This window comes from Delphinus delphis, chromosome 3, assembly GCF_949987515.2.
Source record: "Delphinus delphis chromosome 3, mDelDel1.2, whole genome shotgun sequence".
Lineage (NCBI taxonomy): Eukaryota > Metazoa > Chordata > Mammalia > Artiodactyla > Delphinidae > Delphinus > Delphinus delphis.
Genome location: NC_082685.1, coordinates 82,877,835 through 82,897,613, shown reverse-complemented (window position 1 = coordinate 82,897,613; position 19,779 = coordinate 82,877,835). Strand labels below are relative to the sequence as shown.

Here is a 19,779-nt window from a genome sequence, read left to right as displayed (position 1 = left end):
ATCTGTGTCTCTATTTCTGCCCTGCAAACCAGTTCATCTGTACCATTTTTCTAGGTTCCACCTATATGCAGTAATATACGATATTTGTTTTTCTCTTTCTGACTTATGAAGTATGGACTTTAGTTGTTAGTGATGCATGAATATTGGTTCATTAATTGTAGCAAATGTACCACACCAATGCAAGATGTTAATAGGGGAAACCATGGCAGGGAGGTGGGGAGTATAGGGGAGCTCTCTGTACTACTTGCTCAATCTTTCTGTAAATCTAAAACAGTTATTAAAAAAAAAAATCTCTTAATTTAAAACAAAAGTTTCCTTTTCTCCCTCAACATGTTTCCTCCAATGTTAACTTCTTATATAAGCATAGTAAAATGAACAAAAACAAAAAATTAACATTGAAAATATATTACTAACTAAACTACAGACTTTATTTGAATTCCACCATTTTTGTATAAAAATGTACATATAAAAATACATTATATATAAAATTATATGTATAACATATGGTATATCATATATAACATATATCATATATGTATGTGATATGATACATATATATATATATATATATATATTTGGTTTATTAACTATGCCCACTTCTTGAATGTGAATCCATATAGGTAGGAATATTCTCCATTTTCTCCCTAGAGCCCAGCATGGACTCTCTAAATATTTACTGAATGAGGTAATGAGTGGGGTAGGAATCTTTTCGAGAGAAGAAATAAGAAAGGTCACAAACTTAAATATGTTTGTAGGTGGGATGGTGGGAAATTGAAGAAATTCTACAGGAAATCCTAAAATGTATCCTACAACTTATTCTTTAGGAGTTAGAAGATATAAAACAAAACTGAGCTTTTTTTTTTTATGTTTTGGGATTATCATTATCAATACCAGTTACTGTGTCTCAATAGAACTAAGATAATATTGAAATACTATATATGCTAACACTGGTGTTTCCACTAGGTATCCTGTCCATGTTAGTTTTGCTTTCTTAGTTCCTTGCCAGCTACACCCATGATCACTTCTTGTATTATTTATAAACTTATCTGATTCCTGACTTTGAGAAGCTTGCATGGTATACTGGAGAGAAAATGAATTTGGGTTAGATAAACCTGGGTTAGTTTTGAATTCCAGCTGCATCTTTTACTACTGTTATATCCTTGAGAAAGTTAAACACTTGAGCTTCAGCTTTTTCTTTTATAAAATGGAAATAGTAATATCAAACAAGAAAAAAATGGTGACAATGTAAGAAAACATATGTAAGGTTGTAGTGCATAGTGGGTTCTCAATAAAAGGGAACAGTTATAAAAAAAAGTAGATCTTAGTCATTTTAGAACACTTGGCACTTAGCCCATTTCTTTGCTGTATCAGGTGGCTGATAAATGATGAACTGAATTCCTTCTGCTGTCAAGGAATCTGTTTCCTTTTATTTTCATTATAATTTCTTTTTGGCTGATTTGCTGTCACTTCTAAAAATCATAACTTCTCTCTTTTTCTTCTCTTTTTCCTTTTTGATTTTCTCTCTCCAATTGTAGCCATTTCTTCATTGCACTGCTGCAGTAAAATTTGATTCACGTATATATCTCATGAGCCAGTACTTGTCCTAGATGAAAAATCATGTAGTCGTTTTCTCTTCCAATGTCTCCAAATGTCTGCTTGGTTTTGTTTCTTTGGTCTCTCTCTTCAAGCAGAAGATTGTTCAATTCTTTTTGTTTCTGTAGTTAGAGAAGTCAGGTGAGGAGTACTTTTAAAGTTTAAATATGTTTTGTTGATTGAAGAAGACATCTACAGTGCAGTCTCTCCCAATTTCCTATGCAAAAACCTCCCAGAGAAATAAAACTCAAAGCAATAAAAACAAGGACGATCAGTCAACCAATTGCCAGAATCTTGGAGGATTTTCCACTTATTAAATGTTGTGAAACTTCACTGTATGTTGCTATCAAAGACTGACCCACAAGGAATAAAACAATTCTAAATGTCCAAAAGTAGGTATCAATACTATCTTTTTACCCTGTTGTCTACTCAATCCTATTTTTGTAGTTCATTCAAGGAAGAAACCTTTATCAACACTTTCTCACAGAGTTCCCATGCTAGCAAATGGTTTGACTGGCCAGGAAAGACTCCACACATTCTTACAGGGCTCAATAGATAAGTATATTAGATTTTATAGACACAAGTAGCTCCTCAAGAAGCTTCAGAAGCCCAGAATTCTGTAATTGGCTTTCTGAGATCCAACCTTAGGCGCATTATGTATAGTTTGGGAACATACTTAAGAGCAAGTCATCTTTTTGGCATTCTTCACGTAGATGTGGATTTATGTTGTTTTACAAGTGTTTGTTTTCTCCTGCACCCAAACTCCATCACCTCCAAGTCCATTAGCATAAGTACAAAATGTTGGAGGTGGTGCCAAAGAGCAGCAGAGTTTATAGGACACCTGATGAATGGTAATGGAGGGTTCCACTGCATTGCCATTTCATCAGCTGGTTGGAAAGATAGATATGCAGTTGATTTGGACTTTTGTGATTTATACAGGCCCACTTAGTCACTTGAGGTAACTTTGACTTTAATTAATTATAACATTTGGGCCAAGGTAAATAATACCAGAGGACTTAACTAATGATATAATTGGAGAAAGAACTTAAAGGGATACTAACCTACTTTCCTTGGAAACCAGCATATAGAAACAGAAAACCATGGAAGTTTATAAAATTTGATAAGAGACACAGGTATGGACATGATCTCTTAGAGAAAGCAGGCAAGAAGTATGTATAGCCAACTTCTTGGAGCAAATATGACCTCCCTGCAACAAGTTTTGCACTGGAAACTAAGGGTTTCTATCTCAAGGAAAAATTGAAGTCTAGTCTGTTCTTCCACTCCTTGTTCGTGGCACATGCATTTCCTTGCTAACCTTTACATAACATACTTGAGTGGTGGTTCTTTTATGGTGATTATAGTTCCCTCCCATCATGGTTCTCACAAGAGGTTTTTGCAGAGGTTTTAAGGTTCCCCTGTAGATTGGGCCTGGACTATTGCTAGATGTGATTTCTAGACCTACTTCCAGATTACCTGTGAGTCTGCATTTTAATTAGTCAACTCTGTCAATCCCTTTATATTTGATGGCTCTGAACAGTCTGTTCATCTGGCATTTGACCTCTGCCCTACCTAGCTATCAGTATCTTCCTGGTTTTTGCTGGACTGGCTGGTTTCATTTGTTGCTACCCTACAGTCGACTGCATCTGTGTCCACAAGTGCCTCTGTCTCACATCCTTACCATCTTCCCTGAACTCAAGATTTTAAGTGTATCTTCCAGGCCCAGATTAGTTTTATGTCTACCCTTTACTTTTTCATGAGGTTGACATCCTAGACCCTGTGCACATCCCATAATCCCAACTGATAAGATGCCTAACATGACTTTGATTTCAAGTGTTCCTAAATTGAAGCAGCAGAGCTGGCAACAAATAAATGTTTTGATATTTAAAACAACAAAAAGACACTATCTTTTACTCGTCAGATTAGTAAAAATATTTTAAATTTGAGTGTAAAAAGTGTTGGCAGTTTTATGGAGGAAAGAGATTCTTTTTTTTTAAACAATTTTATTGAGATATAATTTACATTCTAAAAAATTCACCCATTGGAAGTATATGGATCAGTGGTTTTTTTAGTACACACATAAAGTTGTACAACCATGACCACAATCTAAATTTAGATCACTTCATCACCTCAAAAGATACCCCATGCCCATTTTCAGTCATTTCCCATATTCCATCCCATCCCACCCACCCCCCCCCCCCACAGACCCAGGCAACCATTAATCTACTTTATATCTCTGTAGATTTGCCTACTCTAGGCATTCCATACATGGAATCATACAATATGTGGTCTTCTGTGACAGACTTCTTTTACTTAACACAGTGCTTTCAAAGTTCACCTATTTTGTAGCATGTGTCAAGGAAGAAACTTTCTTCCTTGTTATGGCTGAATAATATTCCATTGTATAATACGTTATGTTTTGTTTATTCATTCTTCAGTTGATGGACAATTGAATTGCTTCCACTTTTTAATAACTATGCATAATACTGCTATGGATACTTTTATACAAGTTTTTGTGTAGACATAGGTTTCCATTTCTCTTGAGAATGTACCTAGTAGTAGAATTGCTGGGACAAAGGATAACTCTATGTTTAAAATTTTCAAGTATTGACAGGAGGTTTTCCAAAGTGGCTGTGCCATTTTACACTTCCTACAGCAAGAAAGAGGGTTCCAGTTTCTCCACATGCTTGCCAACATTTGTTATTTTCTTGTCTTTTTGATTATAGCCATGCTAATAGATGTGAAGTGGTATCTCACTGTGGTTGTGATTTGCATTGCCCTAATGTCTAATGATTCATGTCGATCATCCTTCATGTGCCTGTTAGTCATTAGTATGGCTTTTTAGAGAAACATCTATTCATATCCTTTACCCAGTTTTTTCTTTTTTGGCCACACCACGAGGCATACAGGATCTTAGTTCCATGACCAGGAATCAAACCTGTGCCCACTGCAGTGGAAGTGTGGAGTCTTAACCACTGCACTGCCAGAGAAGTCCCGTAAGTGTTCTTTATATACTCTGCATACAAGTCTCTTTATTAGATGCACAACTTACAAATATTTTCTCACATTCTATGAGTTGACTTTTCACTTTCTTGATGATATATTTTGCAACACAGAAGTATAATCTAAGGTAGGCAATTTAAACATTTTTCCTTTGTTCCTTGTGCTTTTGGTGTCATATCTGAGAAGCCATTGCCTCACCTAAAGTCATAAAGATTACTACGTTTCGTCAATAATTTTATAGTTTTAGCTTTTCTATTTAAGACTTTGATCCACTAGAGTTAATTTCTATATATATGACGTAGGAATCCAAATTTATCTTTTGCATATGGATATCCAGTTCCCAGCACCATTTCTTAAAAAGTTTATTCTTTCCCCCACTGAATTGTCTTGGCATCTTATTGAAAGATATCAAGACAATTTTTTACTTTATTTTTGGCTGTGTTGGGTCTTCATTGCTGCGCACAGGCTTTCTCTAGTTGTGGTGAGCGGGGGCTACTCTGCGTTGCAGTGCGCAGGCTTCTCATTGCGGTGGCTCCTCTTGTTGCGGAGCACGGGTTCTAGGCACATGGGCTTCAGTAGTTGCAACACACAGGCTCTAGGATGCGCGGGATTCAGTAGCTGTGGCACGTGAGCTCAGTAGTTGTGACTCGCGGGCTTAGTTGCTCCGCAGCATGTGGGATCTTCCCGGACCAGCGATGGAACCCATGTCCCCTTCATTGGCAGGCGGATTCTTTTTTTCACTGATGTGGCCTCTCCCATTGCAGAACACAGTCTCTGGACGCGCAGGCTCAGTGGCCATGGCTCACGGGCCTAAACCGCTCTGCGGCATGTGGGATCTTCCCGAACCGGGGCACGAACCCATGTCCCCTGCATCGGCAGGCGGACTCTCAACCACTGTGCCACCAGGGAAGCCCGGCAGGCAGATTCTTAATCATTGTGCCAACAGGGAGTCCCGGGAAAGAGATTCTTATATACTGCTGGCAGTGGTACAAATTGGTGCAGTATATGGAGGAAATTTTGACAATATCCATTAAAATCTTTTAATGCACGAATCCAAAACCCTAGGAATTCTTTTTCTAGGTGGCTGTAGTCTGGAAAAAACACTTGCACATCTTTACAAAGAGGCAAATATAGGAATGGTTTTGTATTAGTGAAAAGTATTTGTAATAGTCAATAATTGAAAGTTTCCATCATTAGGAAAATACCTAAATTAACTATTTTATATCCAGACTATCAAGTACAATGCAGCAGGGGGACAAAACAGATTAAAGAATGGCATGCACCATATATTAGAATTTATAATGAAAAAAGGAATAAACATATAATAAAACACACACACAAACATAAATATAATACAAACGTACACAAAAATACAATATATAAAAATATATAATTATATATACATATTTATATGTTTATATAATATATAAACATATAAATATACATATTTATAATATATACATGTATGTACACACATATACAAACATATATATACGTATATATGGTCTATGAATCTAAACTTTTATATACAAATGCCTAGAAAGTGTTTGGAAGAATATACAAGTTTATAGCAATAATTATTTTTAGAAAGGGACTAGTCAAAGGGAACTATTCCATTTTTCTAAATTACTTTATTTTTTATGAATAAAAATATTCATATATTGCTTCTGTGACTGAGATTACTAATAAAAAGAATAGTTATTAAACATACTCCCCCCTTTCCCCCCAATACAAGCCAAATGTCCTGAAAGAAATTTGAATTTTCAAGGAAGTTTTTAGGTAAAGTAGGACTCATTCTATTGAAACCTGGTATAAAGCCATATTTAGATTAAGTTATTGTGATAAAATATTAAAAATGGGACACTTTTCTCAGTTTTGGCTGAGGCAATAAATATCCAGAATAAAATAACGTGTTGGAAGTATTTTTATATTCCAAAGTGAGGCACTGAGCCAAATATACAAGAATTGCAAAGGAAATGATCAAAAACCCGTTTATCAACCTATTGCCCATATTTCTCAAGATTATAAATGTTTTAAAACTGGAGTGAAAGAGTAGAAATTAGGGCTTCCCTGGTGGCGCAGTGTTTGGGAGTCTGCCTGCCAATGCGGGGGACACGGGTTCGTGCCCCGGTCCGGGAGGATCCCACATGCCGCGGAGGGGCTGGGCCCGTGGGCCGTGGCCGCTGTGCCTGCGCGACCGGAGCCTGTGCTCCGCCGCCGGAGAGGCCACAGCAGTGAGTGGCCCGCGTACCGCAAAAAAAAAAAAAAAAAAAAAAAAGAGTAGAAATTAGAGATAATTTCTTTAAAAAGAACTGGCAGTAAGCTGTGTGTCAGACCATTACCATCATTCTCCATTTCCACTCCCTAAATGAAAGTTTAAAGCAGACCACACTCCAGCCTATAATGTGCCTTCTGGCACTTGAGAGATACAGTGGATTTATGTTTGAATCACACCTGAAAATTCGAAAGAATGACATATGGCTGAAGCAGTCTGGTGCCAACAGAGTAGAGGGAAGTGTTATATTTGTACTTCCTTCTACATATATAAAAAATTCATGTATATGACCAAATGGAGACAGAGCACATGTTTAAGAGTTTGCAGGCTTCCAGCCAGGACTTTTATGAAGAGAATTAATTGGAGGGACTATGGAACCCCAATAAAGAGTATTTTAAGGACACTATCCTTAGACCTCAGAAAAGCACACAGCAAAGGAATAACTGAAGACAGTCAGCTGGAAAGTGTATCATCAGTGTCAAAGAAATGCAGATGAGAGATTCCCTAGTGACGGGATTTCTCTAAAGAACCCACAAAGCATCCTATGCCTCCTTCCAAAGTTAGAAATCCTTTATGTTGCTTACAAGAATTCATTCAAAGCCTTTATTGTTCCTTCCTTTTCTTCCCTCCCTGCTTTGACTTTGGCAGAGCAGAGGCAGCCTAGCCAGAGGAGGAGAGGAGACATGCAGCATGGGGGAATACAGAAGACAACAGTAAGCCCTTTCACTCTGCAGCTTCCAAATCTACATTACCTCTCAGAAGAAGGGAGAAGTCTTAACTTTAAGTGAAGTTAGGAGTTTCAATTATAATGCTGGGATGGCCATATTAATTACTGGACTAAGACAGTTTGGGAAACTATTTAAGAGAGAGCAGATAAGCCTTTCTGAAGTTTCACCACTTCCCAAACTAGCTACACAGAATGAGTTTTAAAGGCATTGTAGGAAAAAGATCAAGATGCTGTTTAATTGCACCCTACTAGTTCTGCTCTTCAAACATATCAGTTATAGCATAATTAAATATTAAACATCAGTGAGGCAACTGAATGTAATTCTGACAGCCTTTAGCATCAAAATAGACAACTGAATTTTTTAAATTTTTGCTTATATATTGTACAGGTATAGTGGCTAATATATTCTGTGTTTGCTCTCTTCATTATCAGGTTCACGTATTTAATGCAGAAGTCACCTGGAGTCATCTGATACCCTGAGGTCTAAATAATTTTAGATAATATAGCCATGACCTGCTTCACATAGCTAGTTAGAGAAGTTATTTGAAAGAGATTTGTTGGATTTCAAAAACCCCACCAGGCTTAGGAAATGTAGCTATGCAAGTAAACATTGTCCAAAAATTTGTCAGACTTGGAAAACCTGAGAGACAAGTAAAGTCCCATTACCAGTCATTATGATGTCTAAAACCTGGAACCTGTACACAAGGCCATCAACCATGGAATCAGTCATAACAACTAAATATCACCAAAGGAATAACAGTCATTAACTTGGAGAGTTGTTATAAAAGCGTTCATAAACTGAAAAGCGTATTCAAGAATTTGACAGACTCACAGATATAGAGAACAAACTAGTGGTTACCAGTGGGGAGAGGGAATGGGGGAAGGGCAAGATAGGGGTAAGGGGATTAAGTGGTACAAACTATTATGTATAAAATAAATAAGGGACTTCTCTGGTGGTGCAGTGGTTAAGAATCTGCCTGCCTGCCATGGGCTCTATCCCTGGTCTGGGAAGATCCCACATGCTGCGGAGCAACTAAGCCTGTGCTCCACAATTACTGAGCCTGCGCTCTAGAGCCTGCAAGCCACAACTACTGAGCCCTCATGCCACAACTATTGAAGCTGGCATGCTCTAGGGCCTGCATGCTGCAACTCCTGAGCCCACGTGCTGCAACTACTGAAACCCACACACCTAGAGCCCATGCTCTGCAACAAGAGAAGCTACCACAGTGAGAAGCCGGAGCACTACAAGGAAGAGTAGCCCCCACTTGCTGCAACTAGAGAAAGCCCGCATGCAGCAACAAAGACCCAACACAGCCAAAAATAAATAAAGTTTTTTAAATAAATTAATTAATTAATTAAGCTACAAGGATATATTGTACAACACAGGGAGTATAGCCAATATTTTATAGTAACTATAAATGCAGTATAACATTTTAAAAATGGTGAATCACTATGTTGTATACCTGTAACTTTATATAATATTGTGCATCAATTATACTTCCATTTAAAAAAACTTTTTTAAAGAATTTGACAAATTGAGTGTAATTTGTGTTATGATTGTTTACAAACTAAACAAGTATGTTAACAATTTTTTTAAACCTATGACTTATGGGAATCCAAAGTTGTCTGAAAAATGTTTAGAGACAGGCTAACTTTCTCATGGTCACCTTTGTCTCCAATTTCCTCTTTCCATTTGCCCTAGCTCTGTCTCACATTTTATTCAGGTAGTGTGAAACAGCCCCTTCCTTGATTATTTATAATTACCTACTTACATAAAGTCTAAAGGAGCCTGAATACTGATTTTTTACCAATTACTTTTACCAAGAATCTGGGGGTCATGGCTGCGGAAGAGCGTGTAGTTACTTTGCAGCAATTAGCAATGCCAAATTCAACATTAAGTATCTCCATTCCTGGGAAGCTCTTCAGCCATCTCTTTTTCAGGAAATTTCCATGGGTCTTTTAGCCAAGTCCCTAGCTTTATACCATTGTCTTCCTCTGCTCATGTTTTCTCTTTCTCATTATCCATTGTAAACAAACTATTTACCTTATTATTCAGTACAATGGGGGCAGCTTCCTACCATTATTCAGATTTTTGTTGGACTCCCATAGGTGAATTCTGTCACCTTTGTTTTAGAATTTGCCGAATTCGAGAATGCTCTGTCTCTCTGGGAAGTACTCTAATTTTTTAAAATTGAAGCGCAATGAAAATTTCAGAATGTCAAGAGGTTAAGACCAGTGAAAGGAGACTATATATTTTTTGTTCTCTGTCCACTTCAATATCTATAGAATATACAGATATTCTTTGCAGTATTTTCAACACTCTGCCTAAAGAAGGGAGTCCTGGGCCATGGGAATGGCTTTGCTCCTTAGTGATTAGGGACACCCCAAAGGGAGAAAAGGCCTTCCTAGGGTAGAATTCTTGAACTGACAATGTACGGCTTTTATAATTTCCTTTTGCCTTGTGAACACATAGGAACAAGGAATTGCCTAATAACCTCCTGGAGCCATGCATATGAAAAAGAAAAATCAGAATTCCTACATTAAATGATTTTAATTAAATGATAATTAACTATCACTTATTTCTCCAGGGTGTAAGTTTGAAAATGTGTCTAAGGACATTTAGTCTACCTTGCTTTAAGCATAATTTATTAATCTTCTCTCTTCTCAAAAGAACAAAAAATATTCGTTGATTTACATGGCTATGCCAAGGGGTGCAAAACAGGGGATTGTCTGAGCATCTACTATAATAGGGTAAGAAAACTATGGCTATGGACAAGCTGCCTGTTTTTGTAAATGAACTTTTAATGGAATGCAGTCAGGTCCATTCATTTACATATTGCCTATTGCTGCTTCTATGCAACAACAGCAGAGTTGAGTAGTTGCAACAGAGATCCTATTGCCAGGCCCTCAAGATAAGAATAAACACTATCTGATTGGTTGGTTCAAGATGGCGGAGAAGAAGGACTTGCGTTCACTCCCTCTTGTAAAAGCGCTGGAATCACAACTAACTCCTGAATAATCATAGACAGGAAAACACTGGAACTCACCAAAAAAGATAACTTGGGCTTCCCTGGTGGCGCAGTGGTTGGGAGTCCGCCTGCTGATGAGGGGACGCGGGTTCGTGCCCTGGTCCGGGAGGATCCCGCATGCCACAGGGTGGCTGGGCCCGTGAGCCATGGCCGCTGAGCCTGCGCATCCTGAGCCTGTGCTCCACAACGGGAGAGGCCCGCGTATCACCAAAAAAAAAAAAAAAAAAAGATACCTCACATCCAAAGACAAAGGAGAAGCCACAATGAGACAGTAGGAGGGGCGCAAACACAATAAAAGCAAACCTCATAACTGCTGGGTGGGTGACTCACAAACTGGAGAACAATTTTACCACAGAAGTCCACCTACTGGAGTGAAGGTTCTGGGCTCCATGTAAGGCTTCACAACCTGGGGGTCTGGCAAAGAGAGGAGTAGTCCCAGAGAATCAGACTTTGAAGGCTAGCAGGATTTGGTTGCAGGACTTCGATGGGACTGGGGGAAACAGAGACTCCACTCTTGGAGGGCACACACAAAGTAGTGTGCACATCAGGACCCAGGAGAAGGAGCAGTGACCCTATAGGAGACTGAACAAGACCTACCTGTTAGTGAGGGAGGATCTCCTGCAGAGCTGGGGGCAACTGCGGGGACAAGGACAGCAGAAGTTCTGGGATGTACTCCTTTGCATGAGTCCTCCCAGAGTCCACCACTAGCCCCACCAAAGAGCCTGTAGGCACCAGTGCTAAGTCGCCTCAGGCCAAAGAACCAACAGGGAGGGAACTCAGCCCGACCTATCAGCAGACAAGCAGATTAAAGATTTACTGAGCTCTGCCCACCAGAGCAACACCCAGCTCTGCCCAGCAACAGTCCCTCCCATCAAAACTTGCACAAACCTCTTAGAAAGCCTCATCCACCAGAGGGCAGACAGCAGAAGCAAGAAGAACTTCAATTCTGAAGCCTGTGGAACGAAAACCACATTCATAGAAAGATAGACAAAATGAAAAGGCAGAGTACTATGTACCAGATGAAGAAATAAGATAAAATCACAGAAAAACAACTTAATGAAGTGGAGATAGGCAACCTTCCAGAAAAAAAATTCAGAATAATGATAGTGAAGATGATCCAGGACCTTGGAAAAAGAATGGAGGCAAAGATCGAGAAGATGCAAGAAATGTTTAACAAACACCTAGAAGAATTAAACAACAAACAAACAGAGATGAACAATACAATAACTGAAATGAAAAATACACTAGAGCGAATCAATAGCAGAATAACTGAGGCAGAAGAACGGATATGTAATGTGGAAGACAGAACGGTGGAATTCACTGCTGTGGAACAGAATAAAGAAAAAAGAATGAAAAGAAAAGAAGACAGCCTAAGAGACCTCTGGGACAAAATTAAATGCAACAACATTCGCATTATAGGGGCTCAGAAGGAGAAGAGAGAGAAAGGACCCGAGAAAACATTTGAAGAGATTATAGTCGAAAACTTCCCTAACATGGGAAAGGAAACAGCCACCCAAGTCCAGGAAGCAGAGAGTTCAGGCAGGATAAACCCAAAGAGAAACATGCCAAGACACATAGTAATCAAGCTGACAAACATTAAAGACAAGGAAAAATTATTAAAAGCAACAAGGGAAAAATGACAAATAACATACACGGGAACTCTCATAAGGTTAACAGCTGATTTCTCAGCAGAAACTCTACAAGCCAGATGGGAGTGGCACTGCATATTAAAAGTGATGAAAGGGAAGAACCTACAGCTAAGATTACTCTACCTGGCAAGGATCTCCTTCAGATTTGACAGAGAAATCAAAAGCTTTACAGACAAGCAAAAGGTGAGAGAATTCAGCACCACCAAACCAGCTCTATAACAAATGCTAAAGGAACTTCTCTAAGAGGGAAACACAAGAGAAGAAAAGGACCTACAATAACACACCCAAAACAATTAAGAAAATGGTAATAGGAACATACATATCGATAATTACATTAAATGTGAATGGATTAAGTGTTCCAACCAAAAGACACAGGCTCACTGAATGGATACAAAAACAAGACCCATGTATATGCTGTCTACAAGAGACCCACATCAGACCTAGGGACACATACAAACTGAAAGTGAGGGAATGGAAGAAGATATTCCATGAAAATGGAAATCAAAAGAAATCTGGAATAGCAATACTCATATCAGATAAAATAGACTTTAAAATAAAGAATGTTACAAGAGACAAGGAAGGACACTACATAATGATCAGGCATCAATCCAAGAAAAAGATATTACAATTATAAATATATATGCACCCAACATAGAAGCACCTCAATACATAAGGCAAATGCTAACAGCTATAAAAGAGGAAATCGACAGTAACACAATAATAGTGGGGGACTTTAACACCTCACTTACGCCAATGGACAGATCATCCCAACAGAAAATTAATAAGGAAACACACGCTTTAAATGACACAGTAGACCAGATAGATCAAATTGATATTTATAGGACATTCCTTCTGAAATCAGCAGATTACACTTTCTTCTCAAGTGCACAAGGAAAATTCTCTAGGATAGATCACATCTTGGGTAACAAATCAAGCCTGGGTACATTTAAGAAAATTGAAATCATATCAAGATCTTTTCTGACCACAACCCTATGAGATTAGAAATCAATTACAGGGAAAATAAAACATAAAAAACACAAACACATGTAAGTTACACAATACGTTACTAAATAACCAATAGATCACTGAAGAATTCAAAGAGGAAATCAAAAAATATCTAGAGACATACGACAATGAAAACACGAAGTGCCAAAACCTATGGGACACAGCAAATGCAGTTCTAAGAGGGAAGTTTATGGCAATACAATCCTACCTCAAGAAACAAGAAACATCTCAAACACTCTAACCTTACACCTAAAGGAACTAGAGAAAGAGGAACAAACAAAACCCAGAGTTAGTAGAGGGAAAGAAATCATAAAGATCAGAGCAGAAATAAATGAAATAGAAACAAAGAAAACAATAGCAAAGATCAATAAAACTAAAAGCTGGTTCTTTGAGAAGATAAATAAAATTGATAAACCTTTAGCCAGACTCATCAAGAAAAAGAGGGTGAGGACTCAAATCAATAATATTAGAAATGAAAAAGGAGAAGTTACAATGGACACTGCAGAAATACAAAACATCATAAGAGACTACTACAAGCAACTCTATGCCAATAAAATGGACAACCTGGAAGCAATGGACAAATTCTTAGAGAGTCATAACCTTCCAAGACTGAACCAGGAAAAAAAAGAAAATATGAACAGACCAATCACAAGTAATGAAATTGAAACTGTGATTAAAAATCTTCTAGCAAACAAAAGTCCAGGACCAGACATCTTTACAGGTGAATTCTACCAAACATTTAGAGAAGAGGTAACACCCACCCTTCTCAAACTCTTCCACAAAATTTCAGAGGAAGGAACACTCCCAAACTCATTCTACAGGGCCACCATCACCGTGATACCAATACCAGACAAAGATACTACAAAAAAAGAAATTACAGACCACTATCACTGATGAATATAGATGCAAAAATCCTCAACAAAATACTAGCAAACAAATCTAACAACACACTAAAAGGATCATACACAATGATCAAGTGAGATTTATCCCAGGGATGCAAAGATTCTTCAATATACGCAAATCAATCAATGTGATACACCATATTAACAAATTGAAGAATAAACACCATATGCTCGACTCAATAGATGCAGAAAAAGCTTCTGACAAAATTCAACCCCCATTTATGATCAAAACTCTCCAAAAAGTGGGCATAGACGGAACCTACCTCAACATAATAAAGGCCCTATATGACAAAACCACAGCAAACATCATTCTTAATGGCGAAAAACTGAAAGGATTTCCTCTAAGTTCAGGAACAAGACAAGGATGTCCACTCTCACCACTATTATTCAACATAGTTTTGGAAGTCCTAGCCACAGCAAACAGAGAGAAAAAGAAATACAAGAACACAATTGGAAAAGAAGAAGTAAAACTGTCACTGTTTGCAGGTGACATGATACTATACATAGAGAATCCTAAAGATGCCACCAGAAAACTACTAGAGACAGTCAATTAATTTGGTAAAGTTGCATGATACAAAATGAATGCACAGAAATCTCTTGCATTCCTATACACTAACAATGGAAAATCAGAAAGAGAAATTAAGGAAACAATCCCATTTACCACTGCAACAAAAAGAATAAAATACCTAGGAATAAATCTACCTAAGGAGGTAAAAGACTTTTACTCAAAAAACTATAAGACACTGATGAAAGAAATCAAACATGACACAAACAGATGGAGAGATATACCATGTTCTTGGATTGGAAGAATCAATATTGTGAAAATGACTATACTATCCAAAGCAATCTACAGATTCAGTGCAATCCCTATTAAATTACCAATAGCATTTTTTACAGAACTAGAACAAAAAATCTTAAAACTTGCATGGAGACACAAAAGACCCCAAATAGCCAACACAATCTTGAGGGAAAAAAACGGAGCTGGAGGAGTCAGGCTCCCTTCACTTCAGACAGCTACAAAACTACAGTAATCAAGACAATATGGTACTGGCACAAAAACAGAAATATAGATCAATGGAACAGGATAGAAAGCCCAGAGATAAACCCTTGCACCTATGTTCAACTAACTTATGACAAAGGAGGCAGGACATACAATGGAGAAAAGACAACCTCTTAAATAAGTGGCGCTGGGAAAACTGGACAGCTACATGTAAAAGAATGAAATTAGAACACTCCCTAACATCATACACAAAAATAAACTCAAAATGGATTAAAGACCTAAATGTAAGACCAGGCACTATAAAGCTCTTAGAGGTAAACATAGGAAGAACACTCTTCGACATAAATCACAGCAAGATCTTTTCTGACCCACCTCCTAGAGTAATTGAAATAAAAACAAAAATAAACAAATGGGACCTAATGAAACTTAAAAGCTTTCCCACAGCAAAGGAAACTATAAACAAGATGAAAAGACAACCCTCAGAATGGGAGAAAGTATTTGCAAACGAATCAATGGACAAAGGATTATTAATCTCCAAAATATATAAACAGCTCATGCAGCTCCATATTAAAGAAAACACCCAATCAAAATCAGGCAGAAGACCTAAATAGACATTTCTCCAAAGATGACATACAGATGGCTAAGAGGCATATGAAATGCTGTTCCACATCACTAATTATTAGAGAAATGCAAATCAAAACTACAATGAGGTATCACCTCACATCTGTTAGAATGGTCATCATCAAAAAATCTAGAAATAGTAAATGCTGGAGAGGGTGTGGAGAAAAGGGAACCCTCTTACACTGTTGGTGGGAATATAAGTTGATACATCCACTGTGGAGAACAGTATAGAGGTTCCTTCAAAAACTAAAAATAGAATTACCGTATGACCCAGCAGTCCCACTACTGGGCCTATACCCAGAGAAAACCATAATTCAAGAAGTCACATGCACCCCAATGTTCATTGCAGCACTATTAATAATAGCCAGGTCGTGGAAGCAACCTAAATGCCCATCGACAGATGAATGGATAAAGAAGATGTGGTACATATATACAATGGAATATTACTCAGCCATAAAGAGGAACGAAATTGTGTCATTTGTAGAGATGTGGATGGACCTAGAGACTGTCATACAGAGTGAAGTAAGTCAGAAAGAGAAAAACAAATATTGTATATTAACGCATATATGTGGAATCTGGAAAAGTGGTACAGATGAACCAGTTTGCAAGGCAGAAATAGAGACACAGTTGTAGAGAACAAACGTGGACTCCAAGAGGGGAAAGCGGGGGAGGGGAGAGGGGTAGGATGAATTGGGAGATTGGGATTGACATATATACATTAATATGTATAAAATAGATAATAAGAACCTGCTGTATAAAAATAAATAAATAAAATTTTTAAAAAAGAATATTTACTATCTGATCCGTTAACAATAAGGTTGCCAGCCTCTACTATACAACAATCTTCTTTGTTGTATAAATCACTTATGAGGATATTTTTCCCAAAGATAGTTCTTACCCTAAGCTGCCACCGGCTTTTAAAATAAAAATTTTGTTTTGTTTCACATAGATACAGAACATACAAACTTGTGTCAAATAGCACTCTCAATTCTCTCTTGGTTGCCCTACTATTTAGAACATGAGGTAAGGTCCAACAGAGCTGGGAAGTAATAAACAATGTATATAAATGTATAAATAAAATAAGGTACTATATGGCTTATCCACTTTTCAGAGAAACGAGAAGAAAAATATTTAATCAGAGATACTGTCTGTGACAAATCTATGACATATAAACATGTCTTAATGTAAGATGACAAAAAGTCATGCCAGTGAATACTCTTATTAAGATATTTCTCCCAAAGTTAAGGCTAGTTTCATTGTCAGGGTTTAAATTGTTAGGACATGTTAAGAATGATCAGGTTTTTGCAAGGAAATATAATCACATTCAGACCTAATTAGACTTAAAAGCTTTTGCACAGCCAAAGAAACCATCAGCAAAATGAAAAGACCAATAATGTGTCAATATCCAAAATATATATACAGCTCATACAACTCAACATCAAAAAAACCCCCAAACAACCCAATTAAAAAATGGGCAGAAGAACTGAATAGACATTTTTCCAAAGAAGATGTACAGGTGGCCAAGAGGCACATGAAAAGATGTTCAACATCACTCTTCATCAGGAAAATGCAAATTAAAACCACAATGAGATATCACCTCACACCTGTCAGAATGGCCATCATCAAAAAGAACACAAATAACAAATGTTGAGGAGGATGTGGAAAAAAGGGACCCTCATACACTGTTGGTGGAAATGTCAATCAGTGTAGCCACTGTGGAAAACAATATGGCGGTTTCTCAAAAATCTAAAAATAGAACTACCATATGACCCAGCAATTCCACTCCTGGGTATATATCTGAAGAAAATGAAAACACTAATTCAAAAAGATACATGAACCCCAATGTTCATAGCAGCATTACTGACAATTGCCAAGATATGGAAACAACCTAAGTGTCCCTCAACAGATGAATAGATGAAAAAGATGTGGTATATATATACAATGGAATACTACTCAGCCATAAAAAAAGAACGAAAATTTGCCATTTCCAACAGCATGGATGGACTTGGAGGATATTATGCCAAGTGAAATAAGTCAGACAGAGAAAGACAAATACTATATGATATCACTTATATGTGGAATCTAAAAAATAGAACAAACTAGTGAATATAACAAAAAGGAAACAGTCACAGATATAGAGAACAAACTAGAGGTTACCAGTGGGGAGAGGGGAGGGGGCAGGGGCAAGATAGAGTAGGGGATTAAGAGGTACAAACTAGGGGCTTCCCTGGTGGCGCAGTGGTTGAGAGTCCGCCTGCCGATGCAGGGGACACGGGTTCGTGCCCCGGTCCGGGAAGATCCCACATGCCGCAGAGCGGCTGGGCCCGTGAGCCATGGCCACTGAGCCTGTGCTCCGCAATGGGAGAGGCCACAACAGTGAGAGGTCCGCGTACAAAAAAAAAAAAAAAAGAGGTACAAACTATTGGGTATAAAATCAGCTACAAGGATATACTGTACAACAGAGGGAATATAGCCAATATTTTATAATCACTATAAATGAGTATAACATTTTAAAAATTGTGAATCACTATGTTGTATACCTGTAACTTATATAATATTGTATAACTATATCTCAATTTTTAAAAAGATAAAAACAAAAGAATCACATTCATGCATTCAGGCAGCAGGGTTTCTCTCCCTTCAATGTGCATATGAATAACGTGGGGAACGTCTCACAATGCAGATTCTGACTGAGTAGTCTGAGGTGGGACTTGCGATTGTGCATCCCTAACATGCTCACCTCTGGACCACACTTTGAGTTGCCAAGCTCTATTACTTAGTCTTTTCTCTACTTTCCTGTGGTAACCAGTCTCTACGATGGCTCCCAATCACCCCTACCTGCAGAATCCACCTTCTTGTGTCATCCTCTCTCACATTGTGCCAGGGTGGACCTGTATGAGTTTATGCATGGTATGTCACTTCCAAGATTAGTTTATAAAAGACTTCCATCGTAGGTGTATGTTTTCTCTCTTTCTCCCTCTCTCTCCCTCTTCCTCTCCCTCTCTCTCTCTCATTCCACCCGGGGAAAGCCAACTGCCATGCTATAAGGCAATAGAGTTGAAAGGACCATATACTGAGAAGCTGTGTTATCTGACCAGCAGCTACTGAGGACCCAAGGCCTACTAACGACTACCTGAGTGAATTTAGAACCAGATCCTTCAATTCTGGCTAAACACTGACATCCATGCAGCCCTGTCTGAGAGCTTGACTGCAAATTCATAAGAGACCCTGAGCCAGTACCACCCAGGTAAGCCACTTTCCGATTCCCCACCCTCAGAAACTATGTGAGATAATACATGGTTGTGGTTTTTTCCAGCTGCTGAGTTTTGTGATAATTTGTTACACAGCAATAGGTAACTAATACCTTTAGTTAATGATTTTACAGTATCTTTTTAGAGAGTCTGCACTGATCAAGAAAGGGTAAAATGCAGTTATTTATGGCTAATCAAAAAAGAAAAAACTAATACCTTATAACTAGAGTGTCTTTTCACATTAATCACCATGCTTTAGTCTCACATTCATTACAGGTAGAGATGGCAGGATCATCAGTCCCCCTTTACAGATTTGGAATCTGTCCAGAGAAGCTTGATGTTTGTCCAATATCATATAGCAAGTCAGACAAACCTGAACTGGACCTCCACCTTTCATATTTCTCCTCCCAGGGTTCTTGTCATTAGAATCCCCTACCTCTGCTTACCATTTCTATCCAACTGTTGGTTGGTGGTCAACTAAATAAAGGAAGCTGGGAAACATTTAAGAGTTTAGCTCTAGGTTGTAATACCCAATATAAGAGTGGGAGTTGTAATGAGAGCTACCAGCTGTTACATGACCTGTGCCATTATTATTTTATCAGATGCTTTATTGAACCAGATAAACTGTCATATTATGTATAGCCCAGGACCTAACTGGCAGATCTCCCACCAACTCTTTATGTATCAGTGACTTGATAAAAACTGCGTTTAATTCTTTTTTCCACCT

At 38.0% G+C, this 19,779-nt stretch overlaps 1 protein-coding gene across 1 annotated transcript in view; it reads right to left on the bottom strand.

Moving 5' to 3' along the window:
• TMEM232 (transmembrane protein 232) overlaps nt 1–19,779 on the bottom strand; it is a 378,932-nt gene that overhangs the window by 299,791 nt on the left and 59,362 nt on the right.